The sequence below is a fragment of the Cryptotermes secundus genome, unplaced genomic scaffold (assembly GCF_002891405.2).
Source record: "Cryptotermes secundus unplaced genomic scaffold, Csec_1.0 scaffold65, whole genome shotgun sequence".
Classification (NCBI taxonomy): Eukaryota; Metazoa; Arthropoda; class Insecta; order Blattodea; family Kalotermitidae; genus Cryptotermes; species Cryptotermes secundus.
In genome coordinates, this window is record NW_019731975.1 from 84,780 (window position 1) to 94,128 (window position 9,349).

A 9,349-nucleotide genomic window follows, 5' to 3' on the forward strand; every position below is an offset into this window, starting at 1 on the left:
ATATTGTGACATGTCTAACTGTTGCTGGGCAATGGGAGGTGGAACGAGTTACCATGGAGACAGACCCTTGATAAGCAGTCGGTTGCCAAGTTACGCAACAGTAAGGAAAGCGGTGTTTCTCCGTGCCATGCCGAGCCAAAGCACGCTGGTTGCTACGCAGCAATAAACAACTCTCGGCAGCATTGCACAGAAACGCCTGTAAACATGGCGTTTACGCAACAGTGAAGCGAGGTGGGTTTTCCACTGTAGCAGATAGCAGTAACCGTAAATCTGTAATTTGGGTGATTGTGAGAGCGGATGTGAAATAAAATTCGCTACATCGAATACATCGAGAATTTATTTGTCGCGATATACGCCCGATACGCGACAATATATATATATATATACACACATATTGTGACATGTCTAACTGTTGCTGGGCAATGGGAGGTGGAACGAGTTACCATGGAGACAGACCCTTGATAAGCAGTCGGTTGCCAAGTTACGCAACAGTAAGGAAAGCGGTGTTTCTCCGTGCCATGCCGAGCCAAAGCACGCTGGTTGCTACGCAGCAATAAACAACTCTCGGCAGCATTGCACAGAAACGCCTGTAAACATGGCGTTTACGCAACAGTGAAGCGAGGTGGGTTTTCCACTGTCTGACTGAGGGTTTATAAGGGAGACTGGAATGCCTAGTTAGTTAGTTAGTTATTAGAGAGGGTGGGTTTCCCCATGCACTTAGACCTGTAGTGGTCCATTGAGCTTCCCTCTATGATTTCTACCAGCCTCTATATCCTACCGGTATTGGTGCTTACCATCAGTTCCGCCCAGCCAGTGAGACCGGCTCTACTGGCTGAGTAGTATCTATAATGCTTCCCCCATCTACCAGAGGTATTAGTGACTGCNTACTTCCAATCACTCAACACAACTCAATAACAACTCGTAGCTGCTGGACTTCAATTCATACTGAATGCTCATACTCAATACTAGTAACTCTCTCTGGTTCTACACTGATGAATACTCCTCGTTATGTAGCGTCTGCACTGAGAACACAGAAAACAGTTACGTGACAGATACCACTGTTGCGTGACATTGTGTTTACCGCGTGCCAAGCAACAGTCGCTGCACGGCCTCCCTTGTTGCGTGATGTCACAGCCTAGTGGGGAGGGGTGTTTACCAAGTTTTGCATAGTTACGGGATGAGTGGGGTATGTGACGTCACTCGCACTTCCTGTTGCACAATCGAAGCATTCACAGAGTTGTCACCTAGCAACGTGGTGATACAATCCGCAACTCTCACGGTGGCGCATGCCCCGAGGCCTCTGTGGCTCAACAGTTCCTCCATAGAGTCAATACACCAGAATATTATACAAATCAAGTTATAAATCTCACCTCCGAGGTATGTGTACAACATCAAGGCCACAGGTAGAAGACTGAAGACAGTATGTTTCTGGTTCAAATGTCGGTTTGGTCACTGTCTGTGACACATACAAGTCAGCATCACCCAACCTATCAATATGAGACAATGAAAAGCATTATTGTACCAAATGTACTAGTTGTGACACACTGCTTTTAAATTCTGCAAAACTGTGAACATAAAAGAACAAAATGACACACAAGAACAAAGCTGGTGTAACTTGTCACAATGTGTAGAGAATCTTTTGATAATAGTCTGAACATAATTTGTTCAGTTATTCTAGTATTAATATTAACATGCAAATCGACCTTGAACTTGGCACCATGTGATTCTCATGAATAGCCAAATGGCTACTGCACTTTCACTATACAAAGAGTTTCTCCATTTCTGTACAAGGTTAATTTTATGCAGTTAGATCAACTTACTCTGAATAAAGGGACAGTACGATGGGGCCTTCATACATTAAGCTGTAGTAAGTGTAGTTACCACGGCCCACCTCCCCAGCCACAGAATGTAGTAACTGTTCACCAGATGTCACCACCAAAAGAACAGAGAGGCACCAACATAAACAAATTGCTTTTCCCATCCTAGTCTCAAAACAAGACTGTCCATACAATGCACTGCCATCACCTGCAATGCCAACCAAAAGTGAAGGGATATTGTTGTAATACAGTATAATTTGTACTACAATTTGAAAAATTAATTTGCTACACAAACATATCCAGCTTCATTTTAATAAAGAAGAGCCATGTTATGGCCTCACACCTTTCAAAATAAATCTCAGTGTTGCCTAATATACCATAACAGTCCTAATTAATAAAGAAATGGCATTACCAAAACACCAGTAACAAGTCTGTCACCATAAGTATGAAACGAATTGTAGCAAACTAGAAGAGAACATTAAGAAACATTAATTTCATCACCAATGTTTAGCAAGGACCATACCATCTGTTATTATAAACATTAACTTCCAAACACTGGGGATGCAAACATTAATAAATAAAAATAAACAGGTAATATATATATATTGTGACATGTTGCGCAAAGCCGAGCCCCCCCCACACCAGCAGTGACGCGGCGGGTGAGTCAGCGCTCCCCTCCCACCCCTCAGCGGTAACGTAACGCTCGCATAATAGGCGAGTAATCACCCCGCATCCTGGCAGCCATGCGCGGTGACGTCACGAGCGGAGCCGAAGATAGCCGAGCCCCGTAACCGGGTAACTATGCAAGGCGAATCAACAGCGGTGACGTAACCGGACAGCGTGGCTAGCAACAAGGGTGCCTATTACGTGGCCGTATTGTCCGATCGAGGCTACATAGGGAGCAGCGAAGGCTATTCACAGTCAGTTGTACGGAGTCAGTCAGCGAGTCCTGGACCTACCGCCGAGTTAGCCAGCAACCAGTCAGTTGTACTGTGGCATTTGGAGTGTACTAATTGTGATACTGCAGATAGCAGTAACCGTAAATCTGTAATTTGGGTGATTGTGAGAGCGGATGTGAAATAAAATTCGCTACATCGAATACATCGAGAATTTATTTGTCGCGATATACGCCCGATACGCGACAATATATATATATATATTGTGACATGTCTAACTGTTGCTGGGCAATGGGAGGTGGAACGAGTTACCATGGAGACAGACCCTTGATAAGCAGTCGGTTGCCAAGTTACGCAACAGTAAGGAAAGCGGTGTTTCTCCGTGCCATGCCGAGCCAAAGCACGCTGGTTGCTACGCAGCAATAAACAACTCTCGGCAGCATTGCACAGAAACGCCTGTAAACATGGCGTTTACGCAACAGTGAAGCGAGGTGGGTTTTCCACTGTAGCAGATAGCAGTAACCGTAAATCTGTAATTTGGGTGATTGTGAGAGCGGATGTGAAATAAAATTCGCTACATCGAATACATCGAGAATTTATTTGTCGCGATATACGCCCGATACGCGACAATATATATATATATATACACACATATTGTGACATGTCTAACTGTTGCTGGGCAATGGGAGGTGGAACGAGTTACCATGGAGACAGACCCTTGATAAGCAGTCGGTTGCCAAGTTACGCAACAGTAAGGAAAGCGGTGTTTCTCCGTGCCATGCCGAGCCAAAGCACGCTGGTTGCTACGCAGCAATAAACAACTCTCGGCAGCATTGCACAGAAACGCCTGTAAACATGGCGTTTACGCAACAGTGAAGCGAGGTGGGTTTTCCACTGTAGCAGATAGCAGTAACCGTAAATCTGTAATTTGGGTGATTGTGAGAGCGGATGTGAAATAAAATTCGCTACATCGAATACATCGAGAATTTATTTGTCGCGATATACGCCCGATACGCGACAATATATATATATATATACACACATATTGTGACATGTCTAACTGTTGCTGGGCAATGGGAGGTGGAACGAGTTACCATGGAGACAGACCCTTGATAAGCAGTCGGTTGCCAAGTTACGCAACAGTAAGGAAAGCGGTGTTTCTCCGTGCCATGCCGAGCCAAAGCACGCTGGTTGCTACGCAGCAATAAACAACTCTCGGCAGCATTGCACAGAAACGCCTGTAAACATGGCGTTTACGCAACAGTGAAGCGAGGTGGGTTTTCCACTGTAGCAGATAGCAGTAACCGTAAATCTGTAATTTGGGTGATTGTGAGAGCGGATGTGAAATAAAATTCGCTACATCGAATACATCGAGAATTTATTTGTCGCGATATACGCCCGATACGCGACAATATATATATATATATACACACATATTGTGACATGTCTAACTGTTGCTGGGCAATGGGAGGTGGAACGAGTTACCATGGAGACAGACCCTTGATAAGCAGTCGGTTGCCAAGTTACGCAACAGTAAGGAAAGCGGTGTTTCTCCGTGCCATGCCGAGCCAAAGCACGCTGGTTGCTACGCAGCAATAAACAACTCTCGGCAGCATTGCACAGAAACGCCTGTAAACATGGCGTTTACGCAACAGTGAAGCGAGGTGGGTTTTCCACTGTCTGACTGAGGGTTTATAAGGGAGACTGGAATGCCTAGTTAGTTAGTTAGTTATTAGAGAGGGTGGGTTTCCCCATGCACTTAGACCTGTAGTGGTCCATTGAGCTTCCCTCTATGATTTCTACCAGCCTCTATATCCTACCGGTATTGGTGCTTACCATCAGTTCCGCCCAGCCAGCGAGACCGGCTCTACTGGCTGAGTAGTATCTATAATGCTTCCCCCATCTACCAGAGGTATTAGTGACTGCTGTTGGGCAGCAAACGTCCGCAATTTTGCTCAGTGACCTCCTTTGGAGGTATGAGGTTCTTTTACGTGCCGTAAAGCTACGACACGGGACCCATGGCTTAAAGTCCCTCCCAGAGGACTTGTTCCCTGAATTTTTCCGCCCTTAAAAATTCGACAACCTCCACCAGGTATTTGAACCCGCGTACTACGAGTCATGAGGTGGGAACGTTACCTATAGACTACGGAGGCCGCTGACTGGAATGCCTAAGAGTTAGTTGAAATATAGCAGCAGTCACGGAAAGAAGAACCAAACGTGTGGTTAGAAGATTTATGTGTGCTGATCAGTGACAGTGCGCGATAACTGAGAAGTCAGCCAGTGAAGACTTATTGTGTGACTTCAAAACTTTGTGTGTGCTGTAGTACAGTTATATTGGGAGTGTGTAATTCAGAGAGACTTGTATAGCTCCCATGTTATAAATACGTGAAGACTACTGAAGATAGACTTTGAAGAGAATAGTGTGTAGGGTTTGTAAATTTTGTGAATCCGCAACAGTGTTATAATTAATTGTAGCAATGACTTGTAGGTTGTTAAATAAATCAATTAACAATCCAAATGTTGTCTTCAGTAGCAAAACACGTTACAGTATTTATATTTCTGAATTTAGCAAACAAAACCTTATTAAACGAACAGCATCAGCAACTAACAAATGTGATGAAAGTTATACGTATTGACATGGTGTATGCAAAAAGTACAAAATATTAACATACAGGTTGGGGAAGTCCAATTTGAAATTATGGTTAAAATTCCTAGTTAACATAATTAACATAGTTAACATGCATTCAAGTCTCCCACACATCCTGTGCCTTACTGATCATCACATGAAGCAGCTGGAATTAGAACATTTTCACACAGAAAATTATAATTTAGGAGCTAGATATTGTAGGCAAATGCTAGAGAAAGGAGGAGTGAGTATTTTTGTACATAAAAACGTGAAATTTACTAAAATAAATTTAGAAGATTATTGCAAAGATCAGGATCTAGAAGCCTGTGCTTTAGACTCTACTTTTTCTGATATTTGTGTACTGACTTTATACAGAGCCCCACCTGGGAATTTTGATCAATTCTTAGATAGATTATAAACCATCCTCAATGTAATAGTCCAAAAGTTGAATTTCTAATTTGTGGTCATATAAATGTAAACTATCTCATCGATAGTAATAGGAAACTAAACTTAGATTCTTTGTTATTATCTTACAATCTCTCCAGTACTGTTAACTTCCCACAAGAATTCAAAATAACTCTAGGTCAGCAATAGATAATATATTCATTGATAACTCAAAAATAAGAGACTTTACTGTAGGATCCTTTATAAATGGCTTGTCCGATCATGAGGACCAACTCATAGAAATAAATAATATTAACCTTCAGCCCAATAATCAAGAATATAAAACAATAAGGAAAATCAACAAGCATACTATGGCAGATTTTGTCACAAAATTAAGTAATGAATCTTGGGACACTGTATTTGACAGCAGTGATATTGATTCTAAATTTAATTGCTTTCTGAACACATACTTGAGGATCTTTTATTCAAGTTTTCCTTTAAAAATAGTAAAAAATTATATTAAAAACAAAACCACCTCAATAACTGTTGGAATAAAAACTTCATGTAAACATAAAATCATCTATATTTGGCCAGTAGGGACAGTAATGATCCAAGACTAAAAAGTCATTACAAAATGTACTGTAAAATCTTGTCAAAAGTCATTAAAGAAGCCAAACAGAATTATTATAACAACCAAATTCTAAAATCAAACAATAAAATTAAAACCACCTGGGATATTGTGAAAGTTGAACCGGGAAAGAAAACTGTTAATGAAGATGTACAAAGTTTGAATATTGAAGGAAAGTCTACTAATAATCCACAAGCTATTGCGAGTGCATTTAATGAATATTTCCTCTCATTAGTTGAGAAAACATATCTTAATAATAATCCAATATACTATCTGTCACATTCCTTTAATAGTTCATTTCCAAATATAAATCTCAAATCCTCAACAATAAAGGAAATTGAAAACATTATTAAATCCCTTAAGCCCAAAAATTCACATGGATATGATGAAATTTCTACCAATTTACNAAACAGAATTATTATAACAACCAAATTCTAAAATCAAACAATAAAATTAAAACCACCTGGGATATTGTGAAAGTTGAACCGGGAAAGAAAACTGTTAATGAAGATGTACAAAGTTTGAATATTGAAGGAAAGTCTACTAATAATCCACAAGCTATTGCGAGTGCATTTAATGAATATTTCCTCTCATTAGTTGAGAAAACATATCTTAATAATAATCCAATATACTATCTGTCACATTCCTTTAATAGTTCATTTCCAAATATAAATCTCAAATCCTCAACAATAAAGGAAATTGAAAACATTATTAAATCCCTTAAGCCCAAAAATTCACATGGATATGATGAAATTTCTACCAATTTACTTAAAGCAAGCTCTGTTTACATCAGTTCACCGTTGAATCATTTGTTCTTTATCATCAGGGATTTTTCCGCAACGCTTAAAATACGCTGTAGTGAAACCACTTTTTAAAAAAGGCGAGATAAAATCCATTTCTAACTACAGACCAATATCTATACTGACTTCATTCTCAAAATTCTTCGTAAAAGTTATATATAACAGATTACTTGAACACTTAAATTCTAACATATTAGTCAAAGAACCCTTTTGGATTTAGGAAAGCCAAACCACAGAAAAAGCAACCTATTGTGGGATGTCATATGAAAAGACAACCACTAGTTGAACTGTCCTATAGTATTTATTACAGTTGCACAGTATATACGGATGAACTTGAGCTTGAAGAACTGAAGAACAACAATAACAACAGTGAACTCACCAAACCAGAACTGTAGAAATCTAAAACTGTAACTGTATCTTCCTATGTAACCTAGAGTCGGACATATAGAAAACCAGTCACTGTCCGTATTGTTGTGGGCTTTGCCTAGCAACCGCTGTTTACTCGTCATTGCTAAGCAATGAAGCTTGCGTTGTCACACTTGCTTGAATGTGGGCAGTTCCCACCATTGAATCATTTGTGCAATAAATCTTTACCATCAGGGATTCTTCGCAATGCTTAAAATACGCTGTAGTGAAACAACTTTTTAAAAAAGGCGAGAGAAAATGCATTTCTAACTACAGACCAATTTCTATACTAACGCACGCAGTCGCGAGAACAAGACGCAACAGAAACACAATATACACGATAGGGAAGAAGAGCTCCAACAGAGTAGGATGAACAGGACTGGCGTAATAAGATACGACGTAGCGATCGGGAACCCTGAACAGTTTTAATATTTTTACGATTGACATTTGTCAATATATATGATGGACATATATTTTAGTTATTTTAAAGTGAAGACAAGGCATACAATGTACTAGTTTGACGTGAATTGAGTAGCACCTGAAGATGGCATTTTTATGCCGAAACATGTAGTGAGAGTGAGAGAAGAAGATAGATAAGTGTATGCACTGCAAGACGGAATAAACAAATCATGAATCTATACTGACTTCATTCTCAAAAGTCTTTGAAAAAGTTATATAAAACAGATTGCTTGAACATTTAAATTCTAACAACATATTAGTCAAAGAACAGTTTGGATTTAGGAAAGACAAAACCACAGAAAAAGCAACCTATGAACTAACCAACGATATTTTAGATGCTCTCAATAACAGATTAATAGTGAGAGGGATTTTCTGTGATTTAGCAAAAGCTTTTGATTGTGTAAATCATGATATCTTACTATAGAAATTAAATTTCTATGGAATAACTGGCAAAGCTAATGAATGGATCAAATCATACCTCAAAAATAGGTACCAAAAAGTGGAGATAAAAAGTAAAAATTCCAGTTCTAATGCATTTTCGAACTGGGGTATCATAAAACATGGTGTTCCACAGGGATCAATTTTGGGCCCCTTGCTTTTCCTTCTCTACATAAATGATCTATCGAAAACCATCAATAATAAATCTAAACCAATTCTATTTGCAGATGACTAGTATAATATTCAAGAACTCTAAAATTGAAGACTTTAAAAATGATATAAATTTTGTATTTGAAGCTTTAAATAGATGGTTCAAAGCCAATAACTCTCACTAAATTTTGATAAAACCCATTATATACCATTCTTAACTAAAAACAGCCACCAAATTGATCTGGTCATCAGTTATGCCAACAAATTAATCTGTAAAGCACCTGATACAAAATTCCTTGGAATACATGTAGACAGTACACTGTCTTGGAAAATACATATAGAACAAACTATACCTAAATTAAGTGCAGATTGCTATGCAATGAGATAAATTAAGCCCTTTATGCCACAGGAAACACTGAAGATGGTTTACCATGCCTACTTTCATTCTATTATGGACTATGGATTAATATTCTGGGGGAACTCTTCATATAGTGTAAAAATTTTTAAGATACAAAAGAACATAATTAGAATCATTACAGGATGTAGAAGTAGAGATTCATGTAGAGATTTATTTAAGAAATTAAAAATTCTACCTCTTCAATCACAATATATACTATCGCTTCTCTTATTTGTTGCGTACAACAAAAATAAATTTGAATTAAATTCCAATATCCATAACATGAATACTAGACAAAAATATAACTTCCATCTACCTTCATCAAACTTATCACTATATCAAAAAGGAG

The 9,349-nt window shown here is 38.9% G+C and overlaps 1 long non-coding RNA gene across 1 annotated transcript in view; it reads right to left on the bottom strand.

Moving 5' to 3' along the window:
* Positions 1–1,374: 1,374 nt before the first annotated feature.
* Positions 1,375–9,349, bottom strand: part of LOC111867355 — a 12,288-nt gene continuing 4,313 nt past the window's right edge. Inside the window, exons 2-3 of the long non-coding RNA XR_002843335.2 lie at positions 1,821–2,025; positions 1,375–1,487 (exon numbers count right to left, since the gene is read on the bottom strand). This is a non-coding gene — a long non-coding RNA (uncharacterized LOC111867355). The remainder of the gene's footprint in view (positions 1,488–1,820; positions 2,026–9,349) is intronic.